At 43.5% G+C, this 5107-nt stretch overlaps 1 long non-coding RNA gene across 2 annotated transcripts; it reads right to left on the bottom strand.

Moving 5' to 3' along the window:
* Positions 1–200: 200 nt before the first annotated feature.
* Positions 201–3893, bottom strand: LOC116667729. Of its 2 annotated transcripts, none has more exons than XR_004324749.1 (3): positions 3634–3893; positions 1640–1722; positions 201–798 (listed from the first exon to the last, which is right to left on the bottom strand). It is a non-coding gene; the product is annotated as an uncharacterized LOC116667729 (long non-coding RNA). The 2 variants fall into 2 exon arrangements; XR_004324748.1 differs by having other exon boundaries at positions 1640–1710.
* Positions 3894–5107: the final 1214 nt, after the last annotated feature.

Below are 5107 nucleotides of genomic sequence, written 5' to 3'. Positions count from 1 at the left end.
ATTCTTGGGAATGTATGTGATATCGCTACCTAGACACCAAATAAAGGTTCTCTGGGGTACTGTCTAATGAAAATGTTGGCAGATACAAATGCCTTTCCATTTGCATTTTAATTGTTTGAAAATTAATGTGTTCCCAAGCACAATGATCATTTCCTTTATTATTCAGTGATTATCAAAACACTCCAGTAAGTATACAGAGTCACAAAAACTGTTTCAGGCTATGAGCAAAGTAAGCTTTAAAGAACGATTTCTCACAACTTTAGACAACATGAACAGAAAAGAAACCTAGAACTGTCTCGCTGAACTATTAATGATGATCTCTGAGTACCTGAAGGGGAAGTAAAACGCCACAATTGCATCATTTCTGAATTGGATCAGCCTTTGTTCAGTACAAACAAATCACCTGCCTTTTTTCTTAGGTGGTCTTAGATTCAGAACATGCTTCCCCTTAGGGTTTTTCATAAACAAACAACTAGAAAAGTCTCTAAGGAAGGGAGAGGGCAGTTCCTAATTTCAGCTCACATCAAGTAGGCATGCCTGCTGCACTCGGCCAGGAGGGTCCATTGTTCCAAGTGTGGAAGCTGTTCTTCTGAGTCCTCACCCGGCAGCTGGTTGTGTGGTTCCACTGACTCCCTTGTCTGGACCCACCTGGACAATGTCACGTCCAGGCGCAGACCACCCCACAGGCATAAGAGGAGATGTTCAGCTGCTGTCTGGGTTTCCCTCTTACACTTCTCATTTGTTCAGATCTTGCTGCTACCAGCTTCTCTTGGTCCTGCCTTGCTGTTCTCACCAGGTCTAAGTAGAATGGATGAATCATTAATCTGTGTGGTTTAATTTCGAGTACACTGAGACTGTGTTACCCCAACAGTGTGGGTGGTGGTTGCTGGCTTCTTAAAGCTTAGGTCAAAACCTGGTGAACTGACTTTATAATGATCACTTATTGATTTAGCCTTTTAGGGAATGTAAAAGAAAAGAGTTAGCCTGAACTTTTCTGTTAACTTGTGGCTTCTAACCAGCTCCATGGGAATAATCACTTAGGGAGGGCCTCCAAGAAGGCACAGCCATTATCTCTGCAAGAAGCTTCTGAGGGAGGTACTTTAATATCCTTTCATATATGTGGCCTGAAGCATGACAGAGGGGGACGGCTTGTCCTGTCCAAGGTCACAGAGGCGGTAAGACAGAGAAAGCAAGCAGACCATTTACTCTAGAGCCTGGGCTCCCCTTCTCTGCAGACGGCCTCCCAAAGCTCTGCTGTAGTTAAAGCTTCTCTAGTTCTGCGGTAAGTTGTGTCAGCAGTTACTACTGCCTCAGTTCCAAAATTTGAGACACTGGGCAGTAAATAATACTTAATGATCCTTAAGTCCTACTGGGTATAACAACTGTCTACTGGCTGCCACACCCTATGTCAGGATGACTAGAAAGGAAATCTGAGGCAGTGTCTTAACCCTTCTAAGGAGAAGAAAGAAGGCACAAGAACAGAGGTGAAACCAAAGGACTAGGTATTCTGGCAGAACTATTATGCAAGTATCTATGTAAATTTACTGAACTCCTTTAACCATGTTGCTGCCTAGAACTTGAACAAAGCTATGAAGGAGAAAATAATAAAATCCCCTGGGTGTGTATGTGTGTGAAGTACCTGTAACTCTATTCCTCAGCTCAGCCATCTGTTTGTCGGGAGAATGAAGAACTTGCCCTCCAGTAAAGGACCTGAAAAGAGACCTAATATAACTGTTTTCATCAATGGTCAGAATGGGCCTTTTCATTCTTCTCCCATGAAGCTAGCAGCAGCCAGAAATTATCAGTTATCAATTTATCAATCTAAAATCAAAAGCAGTTCAAACCCATTTTAACTAAAATCTAAGTTTCCTATTACTCTCTCCTTTCTTTCCTAAAGTAAGGGTACCTCATGCATTTTTTGTTCTACATGTGAAGTTCTATAACTCTTGAGTACTCAGATCAGAATATTAAAGTAAACCCAGTGTTAAGAATTGCAGATTTCTTTTAGAGTCGAACTGACTTTAGTTGGTATCTAAGTAGTTCCTTGAACAACTCTCCAATCTAAAACCCAGTACCTGTTAGTTTCATTTGGCTGTAAACCAGATGAGAGCCAGGGAGTAAATATAAAAGAACACCAAGTTTCCAAAATCAATGTCACAGCATTGTTATGGCAATGTCATGACACAAGGCTCCTCCCTCTTAATGACAAGAGTAAATCTCAGAACCTATTAATTCTCCTAACACAAGGTTATTGGATTACTACACCTGAAACAGATTAGAAAAAACAAAGGAAAGAAAGTGGCTTCCATAGGCAAGTACAAAACTGTGATGAGAAGTAATGAATCAAAACTAGGGAGTACATCAGTGTGAGGCCATTTTGTGTGGGGTGCATAAATCATATAAGAAAAAAACCTGTAACAATTATTGATTTCTCCATAGAAGCACAGTAAACATAGTCATAATATTGTATTTCAGCTAGTCTTAGGAGTGACAATCCACATAGGAGAACAGTCATCAATAAAATCTACTGGTGTTCAATTTTCTCTATTATCAAGTTGAGGATGTAAATAATACACAAAAGAAAAAGTTCTGCTAAAAAGTGTTATCAGTGCAATTTAAATTATACAGCAGTAAAAAAGTAAATTATTAGCTATCCTTAAAATCTGGCTGTCCAAATGTGTCCACTCCCAAAGGGTTCCAAACTGCAGTAAAATTATAGACTTGCTGAAGTTATTATTGGAAATCCCAGAATATGTGGTCAACTACTGATATTCCATCCACCAACAAGCCATGCACAGTCTGAAACCACCTCCCATGTTTCATGGCACAGGAAGATGGCTGAATTATCTGCTCTGCAGTCCCACACCAGGTCTGCAAATAATCAGTTGACTCTTATGCAATAGTTGATAGGATGGATAAGGATTGATACTTTCCCACATCCCACTACTTTCTTCACACGGGAAACGACAAAATAACGGAATAGAAGTGAGTCATTCCCATGTCACCATGAATCAAGTTGGCAAATGGTAGACTCAGCTTTGCTTCAACATAAGAAGAGCTTAATTGGGAGGTAATTCTTCATTAGCAAATCAGAAAACACCTGTAATCATGAGAGGCGGGGTATCTGGGTGGCATCTGGGTTTTTTCTTTTCAAACTTTCAAGTTACTTTTCTAGAACATGGGATGGATAAAATGTAGAATGTCTTTTGCCAAATACTCTGCATTATTATGGTTGAAATCATGTCTCATTCTGAGGGAAGGGGCCTTGTTTTTCTTGTTCTTATATCCTTACATCCCTGGAATATGCCAAAGAGAGAGAGAAAAGAAACAAAGACAGAAAGAAAAATTGAATGTATATTTGATTCTCTCAAAATGGAATAATCAAAAGGCTTTGTGGCTTCCAATAAGTCTCTTAAGTCACCAACATTTTTTAAAGCTTTTTTGTTTGAACCTAGAAGGGATATTAACAGTAAACAAATTTCAACATGTAAACAATTTAGATGAAAAGGCTGGCCTCATTTATGTTAATTATCTACAACACGTAACAGATACTAATGTTCACTAGGTATTCCCTATCTCTTGATGAATCACAAGTTTTTATGTGAGATTTCAAACACCTTTTTTTTTTCTCACCTCCATCTCCTTGTTGACAACAGATTCTGCTCTTCCTCACTAAAGATGCAGCAACTTGCTTGTAATTACCCTCTGGAAAAGGACGAGGACACGCCGGAGGATAAGAGGCACCTGAAGGCCAAAAGGGAACCACCCCAGGGCGCTCCGGAGAACAGCAGCAATGCGGGAGTTCCCTGGAAGCTTCCAGCAGCCGGACCTCTCAGCCGCGTGGAGATCACGGAGCCGCCCGTCCCAAGGGTGCAGCCTCGAGGCTGCGGGACCTCTCCTCGGCACCCCCTGGAAAGCCTGTCGAAGAAGCACTGTGAGAACCGGGGAATCGTCTCCACTTTAATCGGCAAGCTCCAGGCCGAGTTTCCACCTCGCCCACTTTGAGGAGGTTAAGCAGCAACAGCTGTGGGGCTGCGCGCTAGGCTGCGCACAAGGCTGCGCACGGGACTGCGTCAGGCACTGCGCACGCGCCGCCTCAGCGAGCCGCCTTGGAGATTCCGAGTTGGGGAAGCCGGAAGGAGCCAGCTTACTCCCCTTGTTAACTTTCCAGCAGGCCGTTTGGAACCCCAGAGGAGTATGCGCACCCGCTATTGCCCTTGAGACCGCGCTTAAGATTGCCTCCGGACCCTGAAAGGGCCCTCAACGCAACTGACTCGTTTGAGCGACAAATGTGGCCTAGGGATGAGGGTGCCCTTTCCGCGCTTCAGCCTCTCTCCGCGTTCTTAGGCCTCCTTTTCCAGGAGAGGACGCCCCCGCAGCACCCAGCGGCGCCCCACGGGCCCCTTGGACCTCAGGTAACAGCTCTTAGCCTCCTGCCTCTCCTATGGGCGCAAAGCACAGTAGTCTCCAGGTTGCGATATTGCCCAGAGGGCAGGGTGGGGGTGAGGGGCTGTGATGAGAGCGCAGCAAGTCACAGCCCAGGGGACACACAGTCTAGGACAGGTGGCCGTCAAGTAAGAGGGGTGCAGTAGTCTAGGGTAGAAGAATGGAGGGCGAGCTCACTTTCTTCTATATTCTTGAAGGCACTTTAAGAACGGACCTAGGCTAGGGACGCTGTCAGGCGTTGGATAGTAAAGATGGCCGTCTTGCAAATCCAGGCCATTTGAGGAAAACCTGGTGTGGCTGGTTTAGAAGGGCAGAAAGAGCAAATTATTCAGGTTTCTAATCTTCTCACCCTCTCCTCCGTAAAGAAAAATCCAAAACATTTTAGCTAGGGAAGTTAACGGCCTCTGCTTTAAAGATGTCTGCTTTGGAATTTGGGGTGGGTTTGAGCAAAACTAAAACATGTATTTTTTAAAATTTATTTCAGAGAGAAGAATTGCATCAATCCAGGTATGTCTTCATTTTCTCCGGGACAATGAAGTCTGTTAACTGTTTACATCTTTACTTTTGTTCTGACACAGCGAACCTGATGGTGTATTAATCAAAGGGCACTTTGTTTTACAGCCCCCAAGTCACTCTTCATATTTATGGGTGAGAAAGCCTT

The sequence above is a fragment of the Camelus ferus genome, chromosome 12, assembly GCF_009834535.1.
Source record: "Camelus ferus isolate YT-003-E chromosome 12, BCGSAC_Cfer_1.0, whole genome shotgun sequence".
NCBI lineage: Eukaryota > Metazoa > Chordata > Mammalia > Artiodactyla > Camelidae > Camelus > Camelus ferus.
The sequence above is the reverse complement of the archived record's forward strand: the minus strand, read 5'-3'. Positions and strand labels throughout refer to the sequence as shown.